Raw genomic sequence first — 13,514 nt, forward strand, 5'->3', positions numbered from 1 at the left:
CTCACTTCCTGAGATGTGCACCCTCTTTTGACAACCCAACACTCGACGAATATGACGCACACCTGAGGTCAACCTTTAAGAAGGCACTGAACCTGTCACTAGAGGATCAGCAATGGGATCAGGCAACCCTCCCAGTGCGACTGGGAGGTATAGGGGTGCGCAAAGCAACGCATGTTGCTTTACCTGCTCTTCTGTTTTCGTGTTTGGCTTCCAGTGCATTAGTCAAGAAGATTGTTCCCGAACGCTTGAGAAACGTGGTAGGAGCTCAAGACCCCAGGTTTACTGAAGCAGCGATTCGGTGGGACACCCTTACTGATTCCTCCAGTAGACCAGCTCCTCCCAAAGAGCACAAACAGTCCCACTGGGACAAACCGATCATGGAAAATATCGCCAATACAATGCTCTCCAACGCCTCAGGAAAGGACAAAGCTCGTCTCCTGGCAGTGAAGGCCCCACACTCAGGAGATTTCCTGTTAGCTGTTCCCAATTCCTCCTTGGGCACTCGAGTTGACCACAGGCCATTCGGATTGGTGTTGCTCTTCGCCTAGCCGCCCCCATCCTCACCGAACATAGGTGCATTTGCGGTAGGGTGACAGCTGATCAATTCGGACTTCATGGTCTCGTGTGTCACACAGCAGAAGGGAAGTATGCCAGGCATGAGGAGGTCAATGACATAAAGAGAAGCCTCACCACAGCCCGTTGCCCAGCTCAACGGGAACCCCAAGTGCAGAGGTCTGACGGAAGTCAAAAGCGGAGCCACTATGCTAATTGGAAGGATGGAAAGCAGATTGCCTGGGACTACACCTGTGCCTCCACATTGGCAGACACCTACTTGCCATACTCCGTAGTGGAAGGGGGTGGAGTTGCCAGCCACAGGGAGACCCAAAAGATCTGCTAATATGAAGACCTTCCCCCTTGCTATAACTTCATCCCAATAGGGTCGGAGACCCTTGGAGCATGGGGCAAGTGTGCTCTAAAGTTCCTCAAAGAGCTGGCTGAAAAGCTCATCATAGAAGCCAAGGACCACAGGGCGACCAGCTTCCTCTTTCAGAGACTCAGTGTTGCGATCCAGAGAGGAAATGCCTGCAGCATTCTGGGCACGCGGCCCACCGCCGGGGAGCTGGACGAAGTATTCGAGATGTAGCTCTGAGTTACCTATGTTGTTTTACTTTCTATTGTCTCTTTGTGAATGTTTTGTCAATGTATTTTGTCTTTAAATAAAATATATATTAAATATAGGGGGTGGTAGGAGAAAATTCTCAAACAGCTTCAGGGCGAACCTTGAGTTTTCCCTGAAGCAAGTTTATTCTTTTCTTTGAGTATGAGGGTCACTAGGACAGTTCTAGAGGTGGTACCGCCCTTTGTGTGTGTGTGTGTGTGTGTGTGTGTGTGTGTGTGTGTGTGTGTGTGTGTGTGTGTGTGTATATATGTAATGATCATGGGGAAGTGGAACAGATTTCTTCCTCCGTAAGCTATGCGTGTCGTAAGAGGCGACTAATATGCCGGGACCAAGGGGCTAGTAACCCCTTCTCCTCTACACATTACTAAAAAAGACAAACTTTTATTTTTCCTTTTTTGGGACACACTCCCTCGGTGGGATACAGCCGGTCTGTGCTGCTCTGTTTGTTGTGGTTGTCGTTTTGGTGGTTGTTGCTTACGTAAAATAAGCTGCAGTAGCTGGTCGCTTCGGTTCAGGTCAGATTAATACGTTGTAATAAGCTTCCTCTTCTAAGTGCGAGTTGTAACTGAACTGTTCCAGCCGCAGCACTGTGACTTGAACTCTTGTAAAACATTATTTGCCATCTTTGAACTCTTGCTCTTTGTTGCTTATCAAACCATTTCTCTCCAGATGAACATCTTTTACATATTCTCCAATACTTTACACAGTATTTAGGTCGATGATCCTCGCCTGCAATTTAATTCTTTGTGTCTGTCTTCTTTCTTAAATGTTAGGACATTTTCTGCCTTTTAGATCCCTAACAAATGACCTGAACTATTAACTTATTGTAGATTTCAGTAGTGGTGTAGATAGTGCTTCAACAACGTCTCACTGAATCCGTAGTGATTATTAACTGTTGTAAATAATTTAGAAAATCGACAAGTTGAAGAATGAGACACTGAAAAACTGAATAAGCGACTGGTTGGCGAAGTGTTTCCGTAATGAAGATTTCCAAATGTTGCAAAAGTGTCTCATTCTTCACTTTATTAACAACTTGCTGCCTTTGAAGTATCCATCTTATTCGGCAGTTTCTTCACCTCTTTCCCTCTTACATACATGAAGTTCATAACCTAAGTATTTTCCTTGGAGAGACTGGTGTAGGGAAGGTTTCCACTGAGAATTCCATCTTAAATCGTTTGTCCAACTCCTCTCACACTCTTGTTTCTCGTGAACTTCACTCCATCCTTGTGTAGATTTATTACCTGTTCTTGAACTGTCGTCTTTCTTGTGTTGGTGTGTAAGAGTTTTGTTTTAGGATTGCGTTTAGCTGCTGTGTTATTCTCACGCTGCCTCTCAGCTTCTCTCTTAACCGTGTGTATGTCTGCTGACGTTTTCTCTATTGTCTCTTCCTGATTCCTTTGCATATTGTTTTCCTTTATTATTAGTACCATATTAACACTTCCTTTCATTTTCTGTATTATTCCCCTTCGCCTGATATTTTAATTTTCTTTTCCTGTATTTGGGCTATTTTTTACAGTGGCTTTTTTTTCTTATAGCCATTGATTTCATCACTTGCTTTTTTGCAGATTCCAATTACTTCCTCCTGGACTACCTACTGTAACTTTCTTTTCAATCTCTCTCTCTCTCTCTCTCTCTCTCTCTCTCTCTCTCTCTCTCTCTCTCTCTCTCTCTCTCTCTCTCTCTCTCTCTCTCTCTCTTTCTTTCTCTCTTTGTGTGTGTGTGTGTGTGTGTGTGTGTGTGTGTGTGTGTGTGTGTACTCATCTAGTTGTGGTTGCAAGGGTCGAGTCACAGCTCCTAGCCTCGCCTCTTCACTGGTCACTCTTCTTGCTCCACGAACTTCATCATACCTCGTAAAGTTATGTATGGATCCTGCCTCTACTACATCACTTCCCAGACTACTTGTAGTCACCTATTTGTGGTTGCAGGGGTCGAGTCATTGTGCGTGTGTGTGTGGGGGGTATGTATGTATGTATGTATGGTCACATGTTCACCTATACTTAATTGCAGAGGTCGAATCTCAGCTCCTGGTCCTGCCTCCTAACTTGCCGCTTGCTACATTCACTCCTTCTTAGACCTATGAACACTGTCATAACTACTCTTAAAATTATGTTTGGAGCCTCTATCCACTGCTACTTCGTTCAAGTAATTTCCTTTCCTGAGAACTCTGAGGCTGAAGAAATATTTTGATATACCAGTGATTAATCTGTCTTTAACTTCCAACTGCGTCCTTGTGCACTATTTCACACCTCGAAAACAGTATATCCCTATTCCTATTTTACACGTTATCGCGTCTCCGCTGATTCTTCCATCCACCAATATCATCAAAATTAGTTCCATTAGCATTTCCTGTCTCATTGCCCTCAACTCTGAAAGTTGCCTCGTTGCATTCCTCTGCAGTTACTCCAGTTTCTTAACATGCTTTATCCTGTGTGGGTTCCATGCTGGCGCTGCTTACTCCAAGATGATTCTGACATATTTTACATAAATAACTTTGCTGAGATTCCCGAAGGCTTCTCCTGAAATGGACAAGCGAGTTGACGTGTGTCTTGTGATATGCACTGTACTATTACCACTCCTAGGTTTTTATCCTTTCGTGAGTTGTGAAGTCTCTTTACTACGAGTCTATACACAGTTTCTGATTTCTTGCACCTTTCTCAATTTTATTGACATTGTATTTGCTGGGTTCAGTTCAAATAACCACTTACAGGACTATTCTTGTCGTTTATCCAGGTACATTTGCTACTTTCCCGTGTCATTATCGGTTTTTGTTCATCTCATTAGTTGCAAACCATTTGCACACAGGGATGCATATGACCATCACTTCTGTTATGTCATTCACATGTCAGAAATACGTAATACTTATTATAATAAAGATTTTTTTTTTTTTGGCAAAGACCAGTTTATTACTTTTTTCCATTTTGATAAATCTTCAAGGACAATCCCTCTTTGTCTCCTCACTTTAAGGTTCTCTGATTCACTGCAGAACATTCCATGCTGTTTCTGTCTGCACCTCAAGATTTTGCTCTTTTGAGAGGTACAACGTCAACTGACTTCCGACAAGCTATGAATATGCATTTCACGCATCTCTCTCTCTCTCTCTCTCTCTCTCTCTCTCCTGTCTCACTTCTCATACTTTGTCACAGATCTTCAACAGGTTTGTGCAATAAAACAAGATTTTATATGTGTATGTGTGTGTGTGTGTGTGTGTGTGTGTGTACCATTTATTTAATGTGAGTGACAGGAATAAACTGAAATAACACACAAATTACTACAGTATTTCAGCATCAGTGGTGAGCGCTAAGTGAAACAAACTTTCCCAGGATTACCATTAGAGGTAATAAACTCTTCCACCTCTCGCATCACAAGCAGTTAAATTACAGTAAGGGAGAGGAGCACACAGGGAATCACTGCAGATAAAACAAAGCCCTAATAAAGGACATATTAGGAAAGAGAATAAGAATTTGTAATTACTTTAAGATAACGGAGGCAACGTTTTCATATATATATATATATATATATATATATATATATATATATATATATATATATATATATATATATATTATAAACATTACAGTGCTAACAAATTTTTTCACATATATATGATGCTGGTAATTGGTTCTTGGTGCCAGGAAGTGGAGCTACCCTCTCTCAGTTGAAACCTAGTTACTTACAATTCCACAGGCACTGGATGACCACTATACCGTAGCGTTTCTCTAGAAATAATAATAATAATAATAATAATAATAAATGCTATACCAAAAAAATATGTGCTTGTGTCCACAAACTCCCAAGGAAAGTGTTACTTTATATCTGATCTCTCGAAAGTCAATATAAATTTATTTTAAATAAGCCACTTCCGTCTCTTGTGCAATGTTATTATTATTATTATTATTATTATTATTATTATTATTAAATTCATGGGGAAGAGCGAAACGTGTAAGACTTATACAGGGCTTGAAGAATGGAACGTAATCAGGTTTTATCCAAGGAAGGGAATGGCTGCCCAATTCTTTGGATCAGGAACCCTTCAGCATAAGGGCATCCCCTCGCATGTTTCTTTCCTAGAACTCCCAAGCGACGAAAGTTCAAAAGGTGATCCATCTTGTTAACCCACAATGCACCAGACGATCTATAATCCAGGATCAACCAGACGATCTATAACCCGGGGTAACCCAAAGGATATGTGGCTTAATGACAAAGTCACTGTATGCAACTAAACACTTATTGCTGGAGACATTACATAAAATGAAGGGGGGTAAAGCAGCTGGAACTGATGGGATCATAACAGAAATGTTAAAAGCAGGTGTGGATATAGTTTTGGTGTGGTTGGTACTTTTCTTCAATAAATGTAGGAAAGAGGGGAAGGTATCTAGGGACTGCCAGAGAATGTGTATAGTTAGTTCCTTTATATATAGGGAAGGGAACAAAAGAGATTGTAAAAATTATAGGAGAATAAGTTTACTGAGTATACCAGGTAAGGTGTATTGTAGGGTAAAACAGAGATCAGGATCGCAAATGAACAAGGAGGCTTTAGAACGGGTAGGGGATGTGTAGATTAAGTGTTTGCATTGAAGCATATATGTAAACAATATTTAGATAAAGGTAGGGAAGTTTTCGTTGCATTTATGGATTTAGAAAAGGCATATGATAGGGTGGACAGGGAAGCAGTGTGGCAGATGTTGCAGGTGTACGGAATAGGTGGTAAATTAATGAATGCTGTAAAGAGATTTTATGAGGATGGTGAGGCTCAGGTTAGGGAGAGGGAGATTACTTTCCAGTAAAAGTAAGTCTTAGACAGGGATGTATAATGTCACCATGGTTGTTTAAAATATTTATAGATCGGGGTTGTATAAGTAAATGCTAGGGTGGTTGGGGAGGGGTGGGATTAAATTATGGTGAATCAAATACAAAATGGGATAATGTGTTTTTGGGAGATTCTAAAGAGAAGTTAAAAAGGTTAGTGGACGAGTCTTGGAGTGTGTAAAAAAGTTGAGAGTGAGCATAGATAAGAGTGAGGTGATGAGGGTATCCAACGAGTTAGATCAAGAAAAAATGGATATAACATTGGAGGGAGGGAGTATGGAAGAAGTGAATGTGTTCAGATAATGTGTTCGGATGGGTTTATAGCCATATGTAAACCATAGAAATGATGAAGTAAAAAACGTGGGCAGTGTATTGAGGTATCTGCAGAGCCACGAACGTTATCCATGGAGGCAAAGAAGGGGTGTGAAGCGTGGCTTGTAAATGCTGCAGTGAGAAGGAGGCTGGAGGCAGTGGAGATGTCCTGTCTAAAGACAATGTGTGGTGTAAATATTATGCAGAGTATTCTTAGTGTAGAAATTAAGAGGAGGTGTCGGGTTACTAAAAATGAGAGGTTGTTGAGGTGGTTTAGTCATATAAGAGGATGGAGCAAAATAAGGTGACTTGGAGGATGTATAAATCTGTAGTAGAGGGGAGGAGGGGTAGGGGTCATTCTAGGAAAGAAAGGATGGAGGGGTAAAGGAGGTTTTGTGTGCAAGGGAGTTGGGCATATAACAGGCATGTCTGAGCGTGTTAGTAGTAAATGGAGACGAATGGTTTCTGGGACTTGACGAGTTGTTGGAGTGTGAGCAGGGTAATATTTAGTGAAAGGATTCAGGGAAACCTGTTAGCCGGACTTCAGTCCTGGAGGTGGAAAGTACAATTCCTGCTCTTTAAAGGAGGGGATTGGGATATTTGTTGTTTGGAGTGTCATCTGATCTGTCACATTTGCGCGCCAATGAAAAGACAGTAATTATGTGCAAATGATGGTGAAAGTCTTGAATGATGGTGAAAGTGTATCTTTTCTGGTCTACCCTGCTTCGGTGGGAGACACCTACGTGACTACACTAGAAGAAATTGCCAATCTTCGACGGCCGGCTTTTCAAACTGCATCAGTATAGGAATCAATAGTCTTCCCTCTTGGCTCCAAGGACGGTAACCGGTAACTTGTGGTTATCTGCAACCAGACAGCTTATAATCAATAGTGCCATAGCCCAATGAAATTACATATCCAAGCATTAAGAAAACTAGGCTTCTCACTCTCATCCTGTCTGTTACAGGACCACGAGTGATGTCGTGCAGATTTAAGTGTTTCTTGTTGCTACATAACCCTTGCATTTTCAAACTTGTCGCTGCCGCGTTTTTCTTTTATTTAAATATTTGCAGTTAAGCATACGTTTTATTAGACTGGTGTAAACTAATTAAGCTTCAAAATTAAAACATAAAAAAGTGTTTGTTTCTCAACACGCTGGTTACTGCTGTACATTTTGAGTTTCAGTTGTGAAAGCTTCCCAGAATCGTCCTCATACAAGTCCTTATGAGGAAAACGACCACAGGGGGATTTAGAGTATTTTCCCTTGAATGAATCTACCTGGACTTCCTACTCATTTCAACAACATTGCAAGTTCCTGAAGATGTGTTGACTGCAACACAAAAGGCCTTGAACAATCATTCAACTCCCTCCATCATGTATCGCTTGTTAGCGATTATTGCATGTCCTTATGTGTCCTTATTAATTATCTTTAGTGAACATCTCTCCTCATGATGTGGCTGTGGAGCAGTTTGATATGGAACTGTACTTAGGGAAGTACAACCTCTAGAACTGTCCTGGGGACCCTCATCCTCAGAGAAAAGAATAAACTTGCTTCAGGGAAAACTCAAGGTTCTCCACTGAAGCTGTTTGAAAATTTTCTCCTACCACCCCCTATTTGTTCTATATATGCTTTATTTAAAAACAAAATACATTGACAAAAATACAATAGGGAGTAAAACAACATACATAACTCAGAGCTACATCTCGAATACTTCGTCCAGCTCCCCGGCGGTGGGCCGCGTGCCCAGAATGCTCCAAGCATTTCCTCTTTGGATCGCAACACTAAATCTCTGAAAGAGGAAGCTGGCCTCCCTGTGGTCCTTGGTTTCTATGATAAGCTTTTCACCCAGCTCTTTGAGGAACTTGAGAGCACACTTCCCCCCTCATCCACGAGTCTCCGACCCTATTGGGATGAAGTTATAGCAAGGGGGAAGGTCTTCATATTTGCGGGTCTTCTGGGTCTCCCTGTGGCTAGCAGCTCCACCCCCTACAACTACGGAGAATGGCAAGTACGTGTTTACCAATGTGGCGGCACAGGTGTAGTCCCAGGCAATATGCTTTCCATCCTTCCAGGGTAGCATAGTGGCTCCATCAGGACGCTTTTGACTTCCATCAGACCTCTGTACTTGGGGTTCCCGTTGAGCTGGGCAACGGGCTGTAGCGAGGCTTCTCTGCATGATGTCATTGACCTCCTCATGTCTGGCATACTTCCCTTCTGCTGTGTGACACACGAGACCACGAAGTCCGAATTGACCAGCCGTCGCCCTGCCGCAAATACACCTATGTTCTTTGAGGATGGGGGCGGCTAGGCGAAGAGCCTAGCTTGCTGCTTATCTGCAGTTTTCTTTGACATATTTTGCCTTGTGTAATTTTCTATTGTTGTAGTTCTCTTGAGTATCCTCCTCAGAAGGTTTGAGTTGTTAATGGAATGTTAGTTATTTTGTCAATTATTTTATTATTTCGCCTTAATGCTAGGAACTTGAATCAAATCTGAGTACATCGCATTCCACAAGCACTGCATGACTCCTGCTGATTTAACGCTTCCCCTTGATTAAAACAACTGTTGTGAACAGCAGTCTTTGAAGGCTGATTCATCTTATGAAAGTGGTGAACAATTTGTTGATCTCAAATTGTTCAAGTGCTAATTTTGTTGCATTCTCTGCAATAATTGGGAAATGCCTCTTCTGGTCGGAAGGTTTGAATTATATCGCAAGTTGTCTTTTATATTGAAGATGAACCCTGCAGACGATAAACTGAGAATACTAAATCTGGTTAACTTCATATCTTCAGAGTTAATACTTAATCGCACTCCACTAATATTACCGCATGCATGGAGGCCCAGGGGATACAGTTATGCAATTCGGAGATACCTTTTTCGGTTCAGCAGCGACCGAAATGAATCTAGTTAATAGTGGTAGTTAAACATTATACAGATTGTAATAAAGAAGCCTTAAAACGATCTTATTAGATGTGTAATTAACGGAGACATATTTTGCATTAATAAAGTGATTTTAACCCTATTTTCAAATCAGAATATTTACATTTGGTTTCTACTCAACTCTTGGTTAAATAATATAATTATGATGAAAGAGAGGTTTATTAATTACCGTGCGTGTACGCCCTTTCGGCTATAAGCCAAATGTGATTTCAAGTTAACTTTCTCTTCCACGTCTCCAAGTTAGTCCGGTAAAGTTTACGACGGTCGTTCCATGGATGTTGCCTGAGAGTGCCTGTTGGTGGAACTTTGTTTTGTTTTACGATTACATCTGTTTTTTAGACAACTGCTCACTTCATGTGGGCTCTTTCTCTAGTTTCTACTAATTGATCTGTCTGGTGCAGATGGTGGATCTGGAAGTGCCTTTCGTTGAAAAGTTCGTGGTACAGAGCAAACGTGTATGGTAGACTATGCTTTGATCTGAGCAGACCCTTAGTAGTCTTCCCTGAGTTTAGAATTTGTGGTAGTTTTCCTGTCATGATACGTTCAAGTCAGCTCACACACGGAGGTCCAAGGTTAGATCCCCGGTACGGGTGGAAATATTAGGACGTGTTTCCTTAAGATGCCTGCTGTCCCTGTTCACCTAGGAATGAAGTAGGTACCTGGGTGTTAGTCAACCGGTGTGGGTCGCATCCAAGGGACAAAAATGACCTAATTTGCCCGAAATACTCTACATAACAAGGGACTTTCAGTATAGTATGTCACTGATGCCAGCTATGGTCTCTCTACGTTGTCCATGTACTTGTAGAAGTAGATTATTATTATTATTATTATTATTATTATTGCTGTTACCATTTCTAATGAACTACTCACCTTTTTCAGTGCTATTTTTATAAAAAGAATTTTTACTTTTTATTTCAAGACTGTTGTTTAATCCCTCAAATTATTCAAATTTTGACATCTTTGGGGATGAACGTATTAAAGTTAATGATTTTCAACACATGAGGTGTCTGGGACGTTACTTTGTCTGGTTCCCGGCTCGTGTTTTTCAGGTGAAGTGACGAAAACATGGCCGGTCTGTTCTCTTATGGTGATTTTCTTCTGGCAATTCCATCTGTTATGTGTGTCTTGGCAGCAGTATTGGGACACTGCAAGTGATCCTGTCAGCGCTCGGGAAGACGGAAGATACGGTTATTGTAAATGCCAGGAACATGATAAAGGAAACTCGTGGGCGAAATGTTATACCAATAACGACTTTACTGCGTTAGTGTGTATTTACCACTTATCGGCGTTATGTCTTTATTCAGTATATAAAATATAGTTGGAAGACACGTCAGTAACGACGGTAGTAACTTGCTGGGGGACAGACCACACTTGACTTAGTAATAATCTCCCAACGACACATGATCATCCTCATACTTGGCGTGATTATAAGATCTCACCTGAATGTGGGTCACTTACTGGTTGAGTGCTGAGAATATTCAGCGTAAATACCACCAAGATAGTCAAGACAATGGTGATAATTACCAGCTCTCCATCACAGCACACAAGTAACCAGTACATAGGAGAAAGAAACTTACGTACGGGTTATTTGTGGATTGTTCTAGTCACTGTAATGTGCTTTATATTCTCCATCACAACGAACCCACATTTTGGAGAAGACTCTGTCGACGATATTTCGGTCGTTCCAGGACTACATCATTTCTTGTCATGGTAATGCATACTATACATGTCAGTGACACTGGTCTGTAGTTTAATGTTTCGTGTCTGTCTCCTGTGCTGTCTTTTATACCTCAGGTAGTTACCCTGTTTCGACAGATGTGTTGAAGTTTGTTGTTAGTGTTACACACAGCGTCTCTGTTCCCACTCTCAGAACCCATGGAGAGATGTTATCCGGCCCCATCGCCTTTGAGGTATCTAGCTCGCTAGGTAGCCTCTTCACTACTTCTGCAGTTGTATCTACCCTCCTTCCTTAACCTGATTATCTGGTCTTTGTTGTTGTTCTCCTGATATGGCTATACAACAGCTTTGGGTCAGATTTGGCTTTCGCTGCTATGTCATTTTCATATTGTCGTTGGGCCTCCCTTCTTACCCTTGCGTATTCATTTCTGGCTCTATGACTGCTCTCCTTATTCTCCTGGGTCCTTTGCCTTCTACACTTCTTCCATTCTCTAGCACAGTTTTGGCCTCTCTACACCTTTGGGTGAACCAAGGGTTCATCATGGCTTTCTCGTTATTTCTGTAATCCTTGGGTACAAACCTCTCTTCAGCTTCCTTGCATATTGTTGTCACATATTCCATCATCTCGTTTATTGACTTCCCTGCCAGTTCTGTTCCACCGAACTCCATGCAGGAAATTCCTCATGCCTGTGAAGTCCCCTCTCTTGTAGTTTGGCTTCATTCGTCCTGCCCTTCCTGCTTCCCTCTCCACTTGTAACTCTGTGTTCGAAGCTCACAACCGCATGATCACTGGCCCCGAGGGGTCTTTCATATGTGATGTCATCAATATCTGCACTACTCAAGGTGAATACTAGGTCCAGCCTTGCTGGCTCATCCTCTCCTCTCATGTCTCTTCTTGTTCTGTCTCGGTCTAGGAACACCCTCTTGTATGTTAATGATTCCTTCAGCCCTGGTTTGTCTTGCAGGATCCTGTTTTGCACTGTTTCTGTGTTGAAAATCGGCTTGACCAGACGATTTCTTCCCTTCAAGCACTTCCCTATTCTCTGAAAATTTACTATCTCAGTCTGTCCTCCTTGCCTATTTCTTTGATAATGTTTTCAATCTCCTGTTTTTCTTCCTGCCATCTTTCATTGTGTGTCCTCCCCTCGCTCTCTTAAAGCTCATGAATAAACACTGACTTCTCTCTCTACTCCCCCTATTGCCTTTCGGTGTCTCTGGTTCCCATTTGTACATGGTCATTTTCTTCCTTATTGTTTCCTGTAGCACTTTGTGGCATGGTCGTGCCTCTGCATGCGACCTATCCCTCTCCACCTTCTCCCTCTCCCTTACCACTATCTCTGCTCCCAACTGCTCTCTCCCTTCATTCCTCAGCCTTGCTTTGAGGACTGACAGGGTCTTAGCATAGGTCATGTCTCCTTCCTTTCTGTTTGGCTCCTCGTTCAGTAGGGGTGTATCTGCTTCAGACACTGTTTCCTCTGGGCAATAGCCTTCAGCCTCTTTACCTCATATTCTAGGGCCCATATCCTTTATTCTGTGGCTTTGGCTTGTGACTCCCATTTCTTCATCTCTGCATTCATCCTCTTTTCTATTTTTGCAGAAAACTCACCTAGTTTGCTCTTCCACTCTTGTTCCATTCTTTTATATTGCTTTTCCAAACATTTGCTCTTACCAGAACCATTTTCCTCTGATCCCCTGAGCCATCAATTTCCCTTTAGAATCATTTTTTTTAATGTGTTAGGTTTTGTAATGTGTGTGTGTGTGTGTGTGTGTGTGTTTGCTCACCTAGTTATACTCACCTAGTTGAGGTTGCCGGGGTCGAGTCCTAGCTCCTGGCCCCGCCTCTTCACTGGTCGCTACTAGGTCACTCTCCCTGAACCGTGAGCTTTATCGTACCTCTGCTTAATGCTATGTATGGATCCTGCCTCCACTACATCACTTCCCAAACTATTCCACTTCCTGACTACTCCGTGGCTGAAGAAATACTTCCTAACATCCCTGTGATTCATCTGTGTCTTCAACTTCCAACTGTGTCCCCTTGTTGCTGTGTCCCATCTCTGGAACATCTTGTCTTTGTGTGTGTGTGTGTGTGTGTGTGTGTGTGTGTGTGTGTTTTGTGTGTGTGTGTATTTTGTGTGTGTTGAGTGTGGGCTGTGTGCAGTGTACTCGCCTAATTTTGGTTGCAGGGGGTCGAGAGAGAGAGAGATTGGTATGTTGGTGAAAAGAGGAGGAGGAGTGTGAAGGGAATGCCTGAGGGGGTGGAGTGGTGGACCGTGTGGTGGGCCATACTAGGAGTTTAGGGGAGGGGAGACCCTAAGAGTAGGAAACCTTAAGGGGGGAGAGACTGTGAAGGGAAGGATCATTTGCTTGTTTGTCTGTGTATGTTTGTATTTGGACAGAGAGAGGGGGGAGGGAAATAAGGAGGGAGGATGTGTCTGGTTAGTTTTCAAAAGATGTGAAACGTTGTGCATACTCCTTTGTTCATATGTGCTTGTGGGTGCTTGTGTTTGTGTGTGTGCATTTATGTTTGTGTGTGCCAGGAAATAATCCTTCTCACCTACCTGAACCTCACCCTTCTGTGTATCAGTAATACTAAGCCTACTCAG

This window comes from Cherax quadricarinatus, chromosome 77 (genome assembly GCF_038502225.1).
Source record: "Cherax quadricarinatus isolate ZL_2023a chromosome 77, ASM3850222v1, whole genome shotgun sequence".
Classification (NCBI taxonomy): domain Eukaryota; kingdom Metazoa; phylum Arthropoda; class Malacostraca; order Decapoda; family Parastacidae; genus Cherax; species Cherax quadricarinatus.